The 19,416-nt window shown below is 36.9% G+C and overlaps 1 long non-coding RNA gene across 1 annotated transcript in view; it reads left to right on the top strand.

Annotated features, from left to right (window-relative positions):
• The first annotated feature begins 1,021 nt into the window (after positions 1-1,021).
• The window catches only part of LOC106869739 (uncharacterized), a 31,088-nt gene continuing 12,693 nt past the window's right edge, over positions 1,022-19,416 (top strand). Inside the window, exon 1 of the long non-coding RNA XR_001409435.3 lies at positions 1,022-1,991. This is a non-coding gene — a long non-coding RNA (uncharacterized LOC106869739). The remainder of the gene's footprint in view (positions 1,992-19,416) is intronic.

The raw sequence follows: 19,416 nt of genomic DNA, 5'->3' as shown, positions 1-19,416 counted from the left end.
TTCTTCTTTTACACATACGTGGAACCAGTCCTGTGTTGAATCTACGGTTTATATTGGATCTGGTACCTACGTATATATTTATTAGTATATTTATATAGCTCGAGAAATATGTGTGTATATATATATATATATATATATATATATATATATATATATATATACATCCTACCAACAGTACACTACCAACTTTCGACAACTAAGAGTCGCTTTAAAGTACGGTAGGCTCAATCAATACTAAGCACCCAGCTATTCCTGGCTTCCTTCACGTTGATATACCTAGATTCTAAGGAACCGTGTAACTGATCTCTCTCTCTCTCTCTCTCTCTAGGTTATGTGCCTCTGGCCACTTGAGTATGGCGAGTCGCCTATCTAGCTAAGCGCTTTATAGATGTGGAACCAATGGTCACTCTCTGACCAACCAATCATCTAAATATCCATATATGTATATTATTTTGGTTGAGTCAGTCTCTTGCTTCTCCGAGCTTCGCCTGTTGACGCGTAGGGTCTTCAGACATTTGCGAAACTCAGAGTAAGTGGCAAGAGACTAACTCGGCCAAAATAAAATATTAATCTCAACTATAATCTCAAGTCCTCTTTTCTTTTCCTCGACAAAACAATACTACACACTCACACACATACATTGACACACGTATTCTTTAGCACTAATCTTAAATCATTTAATTTCTTTTTTTTTTATACCGAATGTAGTCTGTTTTAATTAAGAATTAGAGATTTAGAGATGTGGCAACAATGTCTCTATATGTAGGAAAAAGAAAGGACAAGAAGAATTTCGAATATGTCATAAAGACATAATTACACACACATACACATACACATACATACATACATACATATATATATATATATATATATATATATATATATATATATATATATATATATATATATATATATATACATAGTGTATACATTATATAGATATAAATACATATATATATATATATATATATATATATATATATATATGCATATATATACTTATATGTATATGTATATTTATACGTATATACACATCTATCTATTTATCTATCTATCTATCTATCTATCTATATATGCATACACCTGTGTGTGTGTATATATGTATTATTTGTGTGCGTGTCATCAGAAAAAGGAGAGGAGGAGAGGTATAATAAGTAAAGAGAACTTGATGCGTGTATACAGGTGTACAGATTAGTATGTTCAATTAAGCTCGCTTCTTCGTGGTTATTGTTCATAAATCTCTGTGAGACAGTGAAATTATGAATGTCCTACCGTATGGGCTTACACGCACAACCGCACTCACACACACACAAGCACGCTAAACACACATATTTACTTGACAAGGTGAACACGGATGCCAGCTTTAATCTACCTGTGTCTCTACCCCCTCCTCCCTCTCTCTTTTCTTTCATCCTTTCATCTCTTTAAGTCCTTCTTTCATCTTCTTACCCTCTCCTTCTGTCTCTCTCTCTCTTTCATACACATGCACACTCACAAATTCACGCACACACGCATTATGCATGTTACGTGTTGATCGAACTGTGGATATATTACATACAAAACTTCATTTAAATCCATCTACAGCCATCAGAGAAACTAACGGTATTTTAAAAACAAAGCCGACATGTAACGGACAAGAACCATTTCCAACATAGTCTTGCAAGGACGTGAGAATTCAAATGGTTCAATGAGTTTCGCATTTTCGCATTCAATCTGATTCGAATGAGCATGCAATCAGCTTGCACTTGCACTCTATAGATGCTGTCAACGTGCATTGGAAAAGCAATATTCACGCAAACGTACGTATGTGAAAAGAGCTGTCGACACTTCCTCCCTCGTACCTCGGATGGAATCATAAAGCTGGAATGTTAACAAGAGTCTTTTGATAACTTTTGAGGTCTTAAACAAAAAGCGACATTGTTATCCAAACGACAGCGGAAAGCCGTTTAAAAGAGGTTGAGCCTGCGTTTTTCTTTTTTCCTGGAAGTCAAGTAAGTTTTGTTTTACTTTATCAAATATACTTTGTGTATGTGTGAGAGATATATATAAATATATGTGTATGTATCTATTTTTTAATTCTTTTACTTGTTTCAATCATTAGACTGCGGCCATTCTGTGGCACCACCTTGAAGAATTTTAGTCGAATGAAATCGACCTTAGTACATTTTTTAACACTGGTACTTATTCTATTTGTAAATACGCTAACACCGGTTATTAATTGGTGGGGGGTGGGGGCAAACACACACACACGTGTGTGTGTACATTATATATATTTTTATATATACATATGTATGTATGTATGTATTATGTAGGCATACATTAACATTAACAGTTGCTTCTACTTCGCATTCCCTGAGGTTCCAGGTTCGATGCCGCTATGTTATTTTCTATATCCCTTGATCGACTCGTACCTTATGAGTGAAACTGAGTTGACAGAAACTGTATTGAAGCCCGCTGAGTGGATTGTACTTGTAATTAAAAAGCTACAGCTTCGTGACACACAAGTTAGCGGTCTTTCGGTATTGGTCTCCAGAGTGTCGGTATGAGGAGATGACGTAATTCACGTTCTTTTTCAGCCTATGCTATAAAATGATGTCGTCTACCAATACCGAAGGTTTGCCCACAAAGCTATGATCTTGCTTGAGAAAAGCATTTAGGGTATGTCACTTAGACGTTTAATTCAAGAGCAGGTTATTTAGTTGTTCGAACCACCGAATCCTCGTCGTGAAACGACGGAAATCCACCATACTTTGCAGTAGCAATTGTTGTTGTTGTTAATAGTTATTTATGATAACGATTAGTTTTTTTTTTTTCAGACATAATTATTGTCACTTTTCAGATATGCATGTGTGTACGACACGTTATATTATTATTATTATTCATAATAATAATAATAATAATAATAATAGTGTGTGTTTGGTTGATTATATACTTTTAACTATGGGAATTAACTGTCAGCATATCGGAATGGAAAATTAATCTAAATTACAGTTATATTACCCTTTTTTTAGTAAACTTTTAAAGATTAAAAAAAGAACAACTTGAAAAAAACAAAAAAAAAAACCGAACACCATTTGCCACAAAGAATGTTGAATTTATGTATACAGATACGATATAAAAACGATATATATATATATATATATAAACGACGAAGTTTGTGTTTTGCCCACGTATTCACTCCTTGATTCTCTTTTGTAAAGTTTCTCTAACTTCTAATTTAGTTTTTAATATATGCAGGCGTATTCTTTATTGAATGCTTGCAAAACGATTAGCGAGCGGGTTCAACGAACGTGAAGTTTCTCTCCGCCCTTAAATCTCAGGTTTCAATATTATAATGATGTGCGAAATGCTTAGCAGTATTTCGTCTGTCTTTACGTTCTGAGTTCAAATTCTGCCGAGGTCGACTTTGCCTTTCATCCTTTCGGGGTCGATAAATTAAGTACCAATTGCGTAGTGGGGTCGATCTAATCGACTGCCCCCCCCCCCACAAAAAAATTTCGGACCTTGTGTCTAGAGTAGTAAAGAATATTATAATGGATGTATATAAGCCGCTTCATATCTGTCTGTCTGTCTCTTTCTCTCTACATTTATTGTCCGTCTATCTGTTTTTAAGTAGAATTGTGAAAAAAAAAAAAAAAAAAATTTACATCGAACCGAAGAACTTTTCAATAGTTCTTGTAAGATGCATTCATATACTACAAGGAGAGGAATGACAGTAACTTCGAAGTCCGACGAAATCACTTATACACTCCTAGTAAAAGAAATAGTATATGTATGTATATATCCATATATATGCTTATGATGTATGTATATATGCATGATTGCATATAATAATAATAATGGTTTCAAATCTTGCCACAAGGACAACAGTTTGGGGGGAGGGGATGTGTCGATTATATCGACCCTAGTACGCAACTGGTACTTAATTTATTGACCCCGAAAGAATGAAAGGCGAAGTCGACCTCGGCGGAATTTGAACTCGGAACGTAGCGACAGGCGAAATACCGCTAAGCATTTCGCCCTGTATCTTAGTTTACATTTGCTCTACATAGACACATTATGCCCTTTTGGAATCAGGATGATCCCGGGATTGAAAACCTGCCATTCATTTGGTTCTTGAACATCCAGCATTGGGATCTGATTTCAAAGCATTTGGAATGCTATTTCTAGCAAGTAAAGCTTGACTGATTCACGCCATCTTGGTTGGCGTTTGTTAGGTAACGTCAGAGATCAAGGGAGGGGAAGAGAAATGACGTTTGCTTCATTAATTTTACGTCGAGATAAGAACTTTGGGACAAATTGGCCAACAGTTAGAATTCAACTTGGGACTGGAACAATAGAATAATTGCATTACAGAAGTAATTCTCATCCATCCTTACCTCTCATCAAACATCAGCAGAGCATATAGTCATTATAGACGTATTAAAGTCATACTATTTAGCTACCTTTAGCTTTTCGCAGGAGCTAGCTTAAAAGTCGCATTGACGAAGGCGTCACATGTCCATAATACATAATCATGATTCTAGCAGCCAAATGTTCTATGAATGTCCGACTGCCAGAGATAGTATTGTGTTCAGGGTGGTGGTGGTGGTGGTGGGGAAAATTACATTATGTATTTATTTCAATACATAAATTGATTTACATACATATCAATTTTATTATTATTCCAAATCAAGGCTGTGAGCTGGCAGAATCGTTAGCTCGCCGGCCAAAATGCTCAATAGCATTTCATCTATTTTACGTTCTAGGTCCAAAATGCCTACCGGTTTCAAATTTTGGCACAAAGGCAGCAAATTGGGCGGAGGGGTTTAGTCAGAAACATCGACTCCAGTGCTCAACTGGTACATATTTTATCGACCCCGAAATGATGAAAGGCAAAAATCGACCTTGAGGTAATTTGAGCTTAGAATGTAAAAAAACACAAAATGTCACTAAGTATTTTGATAATTCACCACCTTATTTCCTTACATAAATATTGTCTGCAATAGAAAGGGAGAACAAGTGTGTGTGTGTAGCAGTGTGCCCCAAATCTTCCTATATGGTTGTACCCCAATTTGGGAGACCTTTTGTGTTATTTTGTTGCTGAATAGTCGTGCTAATTAACTTCTTTTTGTAATGGTTCACTTTTGATTCTTTCTATGTTTACATTTACCCCGTAGCGCACATCTATATATTAGATCAGAACTTACAAAAACAATGCCCCCTACTTATTCATCCTTTCTATCACTGATAATATTTATATATATAAAAAAATATATATAATAAGTTGGCAAGCTGGCAGAATCGTTACCGCGCCGGGCAAAAACCGTAGCAGTATTTCGTCCGGTTTTTCGTTCAGAGTTCAAATTCCACCGAGGTCGACTTTTACTTTTCATCTTTGTGAGGTCGGGGTCGATAAAATCGATATGGCCCATCCTCGAAATTGCTGGTCTTGTGCAGAAATTTGAAACCATTATTACTCTAAATCTGTTAGTCTTCGCTTTTATCGAGCACTTTGCTAGTTCCTTTACACTCAATAATTTTTTTTTTGTGTAGATACAAAATGCTTATTCCGATAATAATCACACACACACTCTCTCTCTGTCTGTCTCTAACACACACGTACACATATACTTTGCTGCTATATGTCCTGGCCATGACTAAACTGCACTTAGATGTGAGTTTTATTAGAGCGACACGACTTTGTCACTATCTCCCCCTAAATCATGTTCTAGATAAAAATATAACAAATACTTCAAGCGCCTCACTTACTGAGGATTAGTTAATCTATCACTAGTAATCCATGCGGCTAAGGAGGACCTATCACCTATAGCAGTTTTAGACTTACAGTCCCTAGAGTTGTCAATCAGTGGTGAACGAACACACACACGACTCTCCATAAATCTGAAATTTTAAATCCTAAATTTTAAAGGCCTAATTGGAGGGGATGCTGAAAAGTTCTTGACTTTGGGTAAAAGAAAATACAGGAGGATCAGTTAAGTATGATTCTATACAACACATTCCTCTCAGATTCACACACTTTTTGCAGCGGTCCTTCAGTTTTTCTAAGGGCCACTGCAATAAGTGTGTGAATCTGAGAGGGGAATATGTTCAATAAAATCATAAATAACTGATCCTCCTGTATTTTCTTTTACCCAAAGTCAGGAACTTTTCAGCAGCCCTTCGTGTATGTGTGTGTGTGTGCGCACCAGTGATTGTATTGCTTTGCATTGAAATCGCATGATTGTGGTAATTGAATGCCATTAATTTTCCAATGAACTGAGAAAACATGTCTGGCCGTGAGAAAATATTAGCTTCCTTGAATACAAGTGACGGTTGGTGACAGGAAGCGCATCCGGCCACAGAAAAACCTGCCTCCATAAACGATGATGATGATGACACGACAAGCTTTGCTTAATAACTCTTTTGTCATGGCGGCGGATTTTGTTAAGTGTTCTACTTGTAGAGTCCCTCACTGTACTAAATTCAGTTTTGAATTTGTTTCAGTTCAATATTGCTTTCAATTGGCCGTGGTCAGTTTTTATCTTTTTTATCTTTTACTTGTTTCGACCATTGGACTCTGGCCATGCTGGTGCATCGCCTAGAAGGTTTTAGTCGAACAGATTGATCCCAGGACTGTTTTTTTCTTTTCTTTTTGAAGCCTGTTATTTATTCTATTGGTCTCTTTTGCTGAACCAGTAAGTTATGAGTATGTAAACAAATCAAGAAGCAGTTGTTAAGCGGAGTCGGGGAACAAACACACGCACGCACGCACGCTCGCACACATACGATAAACTACTTTCAATTTCCGTCTGCCAAATCCACTCAGAAGGCATTAGTTGGCTTGAGGCTATTAGCACATGACTCAGTTGTAAGAGCACTGAGCTCACTCACAATCATGAGGTAGTGAGTTTGATTCCCAGACCAGGCTGTGTGTTGTGTTCTTGAGCAAAACACTTTATTTCATGTGGTTCCAGTTCACTCAGCTGTAGAAATGAGTTGTGACGTCTCGCTGGTACCAAACTGTATTGGCCTTTGCCTTTCCATTGGATGACATGGGTGGTGTGGAGAGGAGAGGCTGGTATGCATGGGCGACTGCTGGTCTTCCATAAACAACCTTGCCCGGACTTGTGTTTCGGAAGGTAACTTTCTAAGTGCAATCCCATCACTAGCGTAGCTAGATTGTGTCCCACGAGGAGTGGCCCTTCCGTTTGCCGCCCCGGACCCCACAAAAAACACATAACCCACAGCAATAGCCTACAACAAGAGGAAAAGTGCCGCCCGAGGTGGATCGCCCCTACCGCACCCAGCCACGCTAGTGAATCCTATGGTCATTCATTATACCGAGTTGTCACACAGTGGGATCGAACCCAAGGTTACGTAGTTGAGAAGCAAGCTTCTAAGTGCAATCCCATGGTCATTCATTACACCGAGTTGCCACACTGTGGGTCCGAACCCAAGGCTACGTGATTGGGAAGCAAGCTTCTTAACGCCACAACTACGCCTGTGCCTGTACCTGATATTACATTGTTTCTAGGTATTATATAACGATTTCACCCATTCATCAGTTCATAGTTAGTTGTACACTTCATCACCGATTTTTCTTTTGTAGATCTGATCAATTATATAATACAGAGCTGTCTCTCTCTATCAAAATTCATTGATTGAGTTATTGATTGATCAGTGAGTGGTTTATATAAATACATCTTCTGTAGAAATTTCAGCTCATAGATGATACGTAACGCACGTTCGTTTGTCTATTCGTTCCCAGACAATTTTTTCCCGTCTCCTATACTTTTGATTAATCAAGTGCTTTGAATTGAACAGAACGTATGTGTCGTGTGTGTGTATGTGTGTGTTTTATGTAATCATAAACACATTGTATGTATTGACAACAAACACATGCTCAGTATTGTGTTTATGATTACATATAATAAACATATTTATTGTCGCTATGAATTTAGGAGCACATTATGACACATTGCTGCTCTAATTATGAATGAAAAAAAAACCCAGTACCTCCAACTATGTTATATAATATGTCGTCTTTTTAATTTTTAGACGTTATGATGTAGCTTAGGGAAAATGTTGCTGCTATTTCTAGCAGCCGAGTGACGTAAAGGTTTCGTCTTCGCTGTCTTACCTTTGTCTTTGCTGATTTCCATTATGACAGACACTTACGACAACCAATATGTTGGCAACGGACGCTTTTGATTGGCTAAAATTACATAACTATAAATGTTTGTAACTTCTTTGTCATTAATTTCTGCCTGTCTCTGTCTCTGTATGTATACACACGCGTGCGTACTAAAACATACACCCACACATACGTACATCCCCCTATGTTTTCTGACCCTCTTTTGTATGTGGCATGTTTTGTATTATGGACAAAACGCTTTGCGGTATCTGTCTTGGCTCCTAAAAGTTCTGAGTTAAAATTTCACCCAGGTCAGCTTTCCTTTTCATCCCTTCGGGGGTCAATAAGATAAAGTACCAGTATCAATTCAATCTCCTAACCCCATACCCCAAAATTCAGGCCTTGTGCATTTGCTAGAAACATTATTAGTGGCGTACTGGCAAAATCGTTAGCACGCCAGGCAGCGACATTTCGCCTGTCTTTTACGTTCTGAGTTCAAATTCCACCAAGGTCAACTTTGCCTTTCATCCTTTCGGAACAGTGACTCGTAGAGCATTGTATGTCTAAAATATAATAGTTTTGTGGGATTGATATCGCCGTCTTCTTCTTGGTAGTTTCTCGAATCTGAGAAAGGCGATTCCGCAATTTCTTAGTGATTGATCTGCACAGTTGACTTGTGCTGTATATTAGATCATTCCCTCCATCAAATCCATATTACCTGTAGAGGTGTACAGTGTATCACACGTTAGTTGTCAAAGTGATTGCAGAACAACGTGAAAATGAAGTGTTTTTCACAAGAACACAACGCATCATCCGGTCCGAGAATCGAAACCACGATCTCACGATCTTGATCTTATAATAGATATTAGTTTCAAATTTTTGGTTCAGGCCAGCAATTTCTGGGCAGGGGGTAAGTCGATTACATCGACCCCGATGCTCAAATGGTACTTATTTTATCGACCTCGATAGAATGAAAGGTTAAGTCGACCTCAGCGGAATTTGAACTCAGAACGAAAGCCGGACGAATTGCCACTAAGCATTTCGATTCTACCAGCTCACCGCCTTTAATGATAACAAAATATTGATATATGATAAAATAATCTTAAATATATTAGTTTTATTACATTATTGTTTTTGCTTAATAAATGTGGATGAGGGGAAAATTAGCTGCCTTATAACATGCATTATACACACTCCTGCTTTTAATTCTGATTCCTTTTTTTTTTTTTTTTTTTTGGAAAATGAAAAATAAAAAAAATTTGTGTATCTATATATGGAGTTTTAAGATACTCACATTTAAGCGAGTATGCATATTTGGTGATTCAAATTTGAGAGTATTCTTACAATAAAATAAATCCCGAATAGGTTTTCTTTTTTCTCAAAGCTGCTTAGCTGTCTCGGTTACTGTCTGTCTCAAAGAAATAATATATTGTATTAAACTTATTTTAACAATTATAGAAACACTTCAAAGAAATCTATAATGAAGGTAATGTAGTAGAATAATAAGTATTTCGAGTTAGATAAGGACATCAAAGAGACGATAACGCTGAATAAACAAGAAAACAATGTGCGCGCGCGCGTCTGTGTGTGAATATGTCTATTTGTGTAAATATAAATATAATTACAATTATATTATGTGTATGTGGGATCTATTTTAAAACGGGGGCGCCAGTTTTCATTTATGTTTTATGTAGTGTTTTTGGTACGGAAAGACTTTCAAACTTCGTATACTTATCTATTTTGTGTTATAGAACAGAAAAAAAATGTTGTATTCGAATTTATTTCATGTAAAAAATTGTCTTATTTCGATAATTTCTACTAATCACTGACGTCTATTCAGTTGAAAACAGTTAGCGCTGTAACGGTGTATATCGTATTAATCCCCTAACCCTAACTAGACTGTTAACCATAACCGTAACCCTAACCCTAACCCTAAAACTAACCCTGACTCTAGAATCCGAACTCTAAAATTGTTACACACATAGATACGCACAGCGTAATTTATTATATAAACAATATATGCGTATAAATTACGATTAAACCGGATGAAATATGTCACAGGGAATAACATTTTAATGACCGCCCAACAGTAACTCTATTGAGCTGAATAGACGTCAGTGATTGGTTGAAATTACAGAAATACGACAACTTTAACATGGAATAACTTGCGAATTCCTTTTTTTTTTGTTAAGAAGACTAAGAGTAAAAGATGTTTTATATGACACATTCTACCAGTGTCCCAAGTTTCAAAGTGTTTCGTTAGTGTTTCGTTAAGAAAATACTGGCGCCCCCGTTTTAAAATAGATCCGTTTGGTCGATAACCGAAGAAGGATTGAACATGTTCGCGTCCGTTGTGGGGTTTTTTTGTGTTTTTTGTCCTGTATTTCCGTATGTTCCTTTGTTGTTCCCCTGTGCCGCACAGATTTTAATTATGTGCGCGCGCGCGTATTTGAGGTCGCTGCCCAGTGTTATTGGTAACATGTAACCCACCGCTGCTTGTCACATACATGGTCGGGTCGTCGGCTTAAAATCGCCAACCCCAGCAAGCTTGTTTGGTGAGGATGATGATTATTGGACACCCTGCGGGGTGAAAAGCAACATCCAGCAAAGAGCAGACGAACTCATGAGAGTCAATGACCATCCAAGTGACGTCTGCTGTTCATCAGTTTCGTGGCATACCTGTACTAACTGCTGCTATCAGCAGACCAAATAAACGTGGATGGCCCCACACAAGTCATCACCACTTTAAACAAATCACTGTGTGGCTTGTCTAAGGGATTTCTTTGCTCCACTTTGTATCAGGATCATCCTGAAAAAAAAAAAAGTAAAATTCTTTGGCTCGCGTACATTCGAATATAACAAGAGAGTCCTGTTGACAAGTTTCTGATATTAAATAAAGAGATATGCAAATTAGTAGAGCTAGTTCTTTGTAGCTATTGAATTTGTTGAGCATATAAAGAGTGGCATGCTTATTTCATGCCAGGGGCAGACTAAGCCGTCGGTCAATCATGCACTGGAGCTCTGAGAGGCCCGCACTCTACATGTTAACTCTAATTAAAACACATCCCGGTAAACAGTTATGCCCGAGGGCCCTTAATATTCTCAGTCCGCCCCTGTTTCATGTATACATACAGGTATACATGCATGCAGGACATATATAGATCTTTGATAAGGAGTTTGGAAATCCAGTATCCAAGATACACTTCCAACTTCATACCTATTGATATTAGAACAAAAGGATACATACTTCAAACCCGTCCGGAACAAAAGTATGGCTAAGCCTGGGATATTGGAGAGAAAATTCAAATCCTTAATTCATCTGCTAGAAATGAACACTTTCTCTGGTACCATAAAATTCTGCAAGACCTTATTAATATTTAAAGGTTTGTTGGCACTCCGTCGCTTACGACGTCGAGAGTTCCAGTTGATTCGATCAACGGAACAGCCTGCTCGTGAAATTAACGTGCAAGTGGCTGAGCACTCCGCAGACACGTGTACCCTTAACGTAGTTCTCGGTGGGGGGGGGGATATTCAACGTGACACAGTGTGACAAGGCTGGCCCTTTTGAATTACAGGCACAACAGAAACAGGAAGTAAGAGTGAGAGAAAGTTGTGGTGAAAGAGTACAGCAGGGTTCGCCACCATCCCCTGCCGGAGCCTCGTGGAGCTTTTAGGTGTTTTCGCTCAATAAGCACTCATAACGCCCGGTCTGGGAATCGAAAACGCGATCCTATGACCGCGAGTCCGCTGCCCTAACCACTGGGCCATTGCGCCTCCACAATATTTAAAGGATGATGGTTAAAACAAGATGCTGGGACCATAAAAGTTTGCAAGACCTTAAGATTTAAAGGATGACAGGCAAAACAAAATACTTTCCTTCATAACCTTGCTACCAAGTACGTGGCCGGTCAAAAATTACTCTAAATTATAAAAACGAAAGAGACCATATTGATACGTATACTTTTTGCAGTCGTACTGTAAACATAACCTTACATGCACACACATTTCTATACACGTATGTTTGCATATATGAATCTACGCATGTATACAGTGGTGTGGCTAGTGTGTGTGTGTGCCCAGAACAACACTTAAGTTTGCTGTCCTCCACCCAGGGTTGACAAATGAAGCTTATTCAGGTTTATACAGCGAACTGAAAAGTGCTGCCACCAAAAAGGCATCGCCCGGCGTCGACCGCCCCTCGACCTACCTCTAGCTACGTTACTACATGTATGTACGTAAATATGTATGTGTGTGTGTGCATTTTTCAAATGTTTAAGCTGCTGCACACTGCCCCTTCAGTGACTATCCATGTATACACACAGTGACAAGGTTAAAAATAAAACAACAAACGTTGTATTCTGTTAAAGGTCATTATCTGCAGTTGTTTACCTTGTAAACTTCACAACTATCTCATTTATTTTAACATTGCCCGTTTCAGAATCCTGCCTTTTCTTTGCCAGCCTTTTCATATTTATTTATATATTATTTATTTATCATTATCGAGACGTTGACAGGCAAGGTCACAGTTTTATTGTTGCTGTTTTTTTTTTTTATGGGAAGAAGTTAGGACGTTTTCTACACTTGTTCTATTTATGGCCGAAATCTAAAGTCAGTTGCGACAGGATTTCGAGTTCGAACCAGTAACGTAGCTTCATGCCCTAAACACATGCTTATTTTGCTCAATGATTAATCAAGCATTGCATATAAGATACACTTTTTTCCTTAAAAAAATTCTGCACACACGTACTTACATATACGAAGATATATTTATGTTTTTTTGTTTTTGTTTTTAGTTCTTCCATTTTGCATTTGGTTATGCTGTACATTAGCTCATCTAACTTCATCAACTCGACTTTGTCTGTACAGGTTTTAGAAAACGCACCACGAGTCCCAGGTCTTGTGTTGATGGCTATAATAAATACGCCAACCCGTGTAAAAACTACTCAGCTTCACAGCACAGTCATGTAAACACAAGTTATAGTCAGTGCATCTAGGTAGCTGAGCATCATAAGTGGTCGCTGGTGCGCGTTTTTTGCTGTACAAGCAGAATCTTCGTCTGATCGCCGACCCGTGTTATCAGATCAATCCGTAATAAGCGTGACATGGTTCACAATTGAGCGTACACGCCGACCCGTGTTATCACAGACCAGTCCGTGATAGGCGTAACATGGTTCGCAATTAAGCGTACCGTATTATACCGGACCAATGATAAACGAACCAGTGATAAACGAGGCTACACGTACACTCATATACGTATATACATACTCACATGTACGAAGACATATTTATGCGGTTTTATTTTCAGTTCTTCTACTTTATATCTGTTTTATAGTGACCAAATGCTTATGCTGTACATTAAGCTCATCCAACTCCATAAAATCGACAGTGCTTGTACAGGTTTTTGAAAACGTGCTATTCTTAGAAGGAGGGAATATTCTAGTTTGTTTTTTAAATACCGTATGTTCATTTAATTGTTTGAGAAGTTACTTTAGCGTTATCTTTTTAATTAGGTACAAAATACCATTTGAAGAGAAAAGTGAAAACAAAATTTGTTAAGGGGATTTCATATCACGGCCTATTGTGTTGCCATTATGGTTTTTAAGTACCGTATTTGATGACGTCTGAGACGCATTTTTTTCAAAAAAAATAAAAATATAATAAAAAGATAAAGAAAAAGTCTCAAAAAATCCCTCCCGGTCCTATATTCGAAGTTGAGCCTATATTACATGCTTTAATACACTGAAAATATTTTCCCTGAATATGCGCTACTGAAATTGAGGTGCATCTAATACGCTTGTACGTCTTGTATGCCATCAATTACGGTAGTTATTTAAACGCACCAGTGCATGAAGCGATTAATTCTCTGTGTTTATTCAATTCTTTGGTTTGCTGTTTCAGGATAGACAGCCTTTCCAGAGCACAAAGGCTATAGCAAGGCTACGGCAAACATTCAATTGTATATAAGTCAGTTATTTTGTCTTAGTGTCGCCATTTAATGATATGGGATATAGTGCTATTTTTCAAAAACTGGATGTATATGTATTTCTAGTTTTGTAATGCTAAAAAATATGTAATTATGTTTATACAATCTGTTCTTAAATAAGCTAGCAGTCATACCGATATATGCACTGTCTCCATTGTTCCGCCTCTTCATCTAGACTCAGGTTCTCAACCTTTTGTAGCTCAGTGCCCTCTTTCACCGAATGACGTTTTACAAACGTCCCTTGACATGTTTTTTTGTTGGGGCGGGGGTGGGGGACAAATGATCTTAATCAAACAAAAACTAATTTTTTGTCCCCTCTATTATGTCCACCTTTTAAATATTTGCGTGGGCCAGTGCATCTTTAGTTAGATTTTTATGGAAATCACTAAAGAAAGCGAGGACTTATAAAACAAAATTATAATGAAACTTGGCATAACATCAGCCACGTTTCCGCTCTCTGATAACACATTGTCTGACTCATATTGTAATCCTAAACAAAGAATGTTTTTGAAAATATGATTAAAATATCAGCTTTAAACACATATTGCTTTTTTGTTATACTTGCACAAGTGTCCCCCGCCCATCCTCGACTTCGTGTATTCATAACATTCAGAAAAATGGGTATTTTTAAATGAAATTTTCATTTTTCTGAAAGTTAGGAGGAAATTTATATATTTTATTTCTAAGAAAAATTAGGACCCCTCTCAACACACAGCAGTTTCCAGAGTGCCCCACCACTCTTTTTACTTAAGCCGCCTCCTTTGTGAGTTAACCCCACCCCCAAGTATGTGTGGATGGAGGGGACGCTACTGTCCAAGTTACGAACTAATGCTGTACACTGACTTCAAAATAGTTAGATATTTGAGATCAATTTATAATAGGTATTAGTATAAGTTTCATATTGCCAGCAATTTCGTTGGAGTGGTTAAGTCGATTGTATCAATGTCAGTACTCAAATGGTACTTATTTTATCGACCCTGAAAGGCAAAGTCGACCTCGTCGGAATTTGAACTCAGAACGTCAAGACAGACGAAATGCCGTTAAGTATTTTGCTCGGCGTGATAACGACTCTGCCAGCTCGCCACCTTTTATGGGCAATACGGATAGAATATCGATCGAAGGATGACTTATTTATGATACATATATGTGAGGAGGATGACTGAGATGTGAAAACTGGATTTCCTTCGGCCGAAACATCTACACATCTTTTTCTATATTTATGACAAACATAACCAAGCAAAATCAACAGCGCATAACTCTACATAAAACGAAATCAAAAACGAAAAAAAGCGTTACTATAGGTACGTGACACGAACGAGAGAGTCGCTGAAGTTCGGACACATCCATTAAAATAAATTGTAAAGCCTCGACTAATTTCAAGACAGCGAGGCTTGAAACATTATCCACGGCTAGTCACGTACACACGCATATTGCGTTTAATGATTCGCCATAAGAGTCGCACCATAAAATCACACACTTTATATTCATTTATATATATATATATATATATATATATATATATATATATATATATATATATATATATATATATATATATATATATATATATATATATATATATATATATATATATAGAGAGAGAGAGAGAGAGAGAGAGAGAGAGAGAGAGAGAGAGAGATGCACATACATATGCATACCTTTTATTCTTTCCGTTTCGCTCACAGAACCCCTCACTTTTCTCTCTATTGCATACTTATATACACACGTTCTCTCATTTTCTCACGCACACATACACACGCGTTATGAAAAATCCCTTCCCTCACCTTCATGACCGCACACATGCACACACAGCCATAGTGTTATGGCCTTACAATATCATTATGTTGTCACGTGCTTCCATTCCTGTTTAGTCCGCACAATAAAATCGCTCTCTATAATTTCGCCTTGTGGACGCCATTGTCTTGGATTACTCGTGAGGAGAGAACAATATATAGAAAACTCAATAAACAATATATCATCCCCACTAAAAAGTATATGACAAATAATAATGATGATGATGATGATGATGATAATAATAAATAAAATGCAGAAGTAAAGATTATGAAGACGGGAGCAGTTATTATGTCCACCTATATTTTAAAAAGTGTTTCTTTTACCTTCATTCCTGACGCTTTAGAAATAAGAGGTTTTCTTTGAATTCAGACGACTAATTTACAGACATTTATTTTGTTTTATTTTATTTATTTATTTAGTTATTCTATGTTATTGCTTGTCATGTTCTACCTTTGGGAAATATTTCCAGTTTTGAAAAACAAACCAGTTAAAAAAAAACATACAAAAACTACCAAATAGTGATTAGGTGTTGTCAGGTAACAACAATACGCGTGTTAACTTACTATATGTAATGTTCCTTTTTACTATAGGCGCAAAGCTCGAAATTTTGGAGGGAAGAAAATAGTCGATTACATCGACTTCCAGTGTTCAACTGGTACTTATTTTATCGACCCCGAAAGGATGGAAGACAGAGAATTCTCGGCATGAAACCAATGGCAGCCTTGTTAACCAGCAAAGAAAGAATATTTATCCATCAATGCAGTGTTGAGCACTCATCCTTACTTTTCAGTGTGTGTGTGTGTGTACAAAGTATTAAATTTTATAAAAATAATGATAAAATTATAATAAAGGCAACCACTGAGTTATGCCACATGCTAGAAGAAGACACCAAATGGCTCTAAAACTACCTTATCACATAGACACGGGCTGAAAGTGAGGGAATGAATAAAAAATATTTTTTTAAAGTTTAGCCGTAGATCGATTTCTGGTTTAGGGATGTAATACCATTTACAGTATGGCATAACCGAAAGTATATAATTATAAACATTTATACATATCATACGAACACAATGCATTAAAAGGTACTACATCCCTAAACCAGAAAGCGATTTATGCTTAAACATTAAAAAAAATCTTTTTTGTCCATTCCCTCGCTTTCAGTTCGTGCCTATATGATAAATAAGGTATTCTTAGAGCCATTTGACGTCTTCTTCGAGCATGTGGCGTTTCTCAGTAGTTGCCCGTATTATAATTTTATAATTATATTTATGAAATTAAATACTTTGTATTAATTTTTTACCTAAATGTTTTTTTTTTACATGCTAGCTACTTGATAACATTCTATATGGATTTTATCCTTGATTATAAATTATATATGTATATATATATATATATATATATATATATAAATAAATATATATATATATATATGTTTATACACACACACACACACACACACACACGAGGGGGTACTGAAAAGTTCCTGGCTTTAAGGGTGTCATGAAAGGCTTGGTTGGAGGCCCAGTCTTCCGAGTTCTTTTGCAGGTCTTAGAAAAACTGAAGGGCCGATACAATAAGTGTGTGAATTAAAGAAGAGAATCTGTTGAATAAAATCATAACTGCTTCTCCTGTATCATTCGTGGCCCTCTGTTCATCAGTCAAGCTTCTAATTATCATTACAGTTTCGGCCTGTTATATTTGAGTCTGTTCAAAATTGGTAGGCTCCAAAAATCTAAGCTAAGAGCATTAAATTTTTGGAAGAAAGCAAAAAAGAAAATGTTGCACGATTACAAATACAAACAAGGGAATAACTACAGGTGTCTTTCGACTGACTAATAAGGCGTTTTGAGTTAGAAGAAGTTCTAATAATGGTAACATTATTGATGATACATACTTAATGAATGTGTTCTGTGTAAATGCTTTTCAGCTGCGGTCTTTCGTTCCGAGAAAGTCCCTTTAACATGTCAAGTTAAAAAACAACAACAAAAAAACACTGTATACTTCAAAACCAGGCGAAAGAAATTGGCCTCGTAGGTGAACAAAACCGGTAGACCTCGACATTTCGCTGTTATTTCAGCTCATCGGAAATGTATACTTGAGTCGCCCTGGAAACGAATTCAAATTGCTGATTTTGAGGTATATGGGGAAATAGCATAAAACCTATTTGCTTATGCGCATCAGCGTCGCAGCCCTTACATTTCATACATACATACATATATATGTGTATACGAGCGCATACACACAAGTGGGGGGGGGGGAGAAAGAGAGTGTTATAGGATTATCATTTTATAAAATAAATGTTTATTTTAAATGACAGCCTTGTATGATTATAATCTAGAAGATATTATTAAAGTCAGGCAGACAGCATAGAAACAGTAATAATTGTAGCAAATATGAATATATTTTTAATGGTTTCTTCTTTTCCATATACATTAGAACCAACGTAATGAATTTATTATTTGGGAAATTAAATTATATTAGTTGAAAATCCATTATGAAAATATCCGGTTCATGATAAATTATTAACTTGTGAAAATGGTGGAAGGGAAGGTGGAATCGTTGTCTGAAATACAACCAAGTAATTTGGGGTTAGTTACATGTTACTTCGAACAATAGAATCTGAGTTCAGCTGTTTAAACTTTCTAAAACATGAATACAATGCATTAAGTTATCTTTAGGTGCTTTACGTAGTGCATCTATCCTCGTTTATCACTGATTCTGGATTACACGGTACTCTCAGTTGTGAACCACGTTACACTTATCGCGGATTGATGTATGATAACACAGGTTGGCGATCAGTCAAAGATTCTGCTTGGTCCGCAAAAATGCGTCCCGGCAACCACCCACAATGCACAGCTACTCAGAAGCACTGATTATCGCTCGTGTTTTCATTACCTTACCGCGAGCCTTTTTTTTTTTTAAATACGGATTTAAGTACATGTACCCGTATGTTCTATTGTTAATTTATTACTGACTCTTTAACACGGTAGATTTTCTTGTGGTGGTGGTGGTGGTGAGAGAAGGATCTTTGATAAATGAATATAGATGTGTAATGACTTAAATACTTAGATATTCTAGATACCTTTTGGCTATTACTGGTCCGAGCTTTGTCTAACTTAATAATACCACTTGGAATAGTCTTTTACGTTGTGTTTTGGGACTCGGAGCCCATTTAAGCTGGGAGTTGTTGGCCGAAATGTAACTGGGGTATTTTTCTTTGATTTCTTCCAGGATATTGTTGAATAAAGTAGGACTAATTTAATTATTCAAGTATTTGTCACAATGGTATGTGATGAGAGCTCGATTTTTGTGAAAGGCTTATATGGCTCTTTTGTTCCAGACAGTGGTGGTGGGATATTTTCCGTTCTGTACATATGTTGTTATGTGGCGGCGTTGGATTAAAGTTTGAATTTTTCCTCATGTGATTCCAGTAACCAATTTGTCATTCTGTTTATTTATTTACTAGTGGAACCCATGGAAATTCCACAGAACGAAAACGATGAGGGAAAGTTATTTATGAAAG

The sequence above is a fragment of the Octopus bimaculoides genome, chromosome 7 (genome assembly GCF_046866305.1).
Source record: "Octopus bimaculoides isolate indiv1 chromosome 7, ASM4686630v1, whole genome shotgun sequence".
NCBI lineage: Eukaryota > Metazoa > Mollusca > Cephalopoda > Octopoda > Octopodidae > Octopus > Octopus bimaculoides.
The sequence above is the reverse complement of the archived record's forward strand: the minus strand, read 5'-3'. Positions and strand labels throughout refer to the sequence as shown.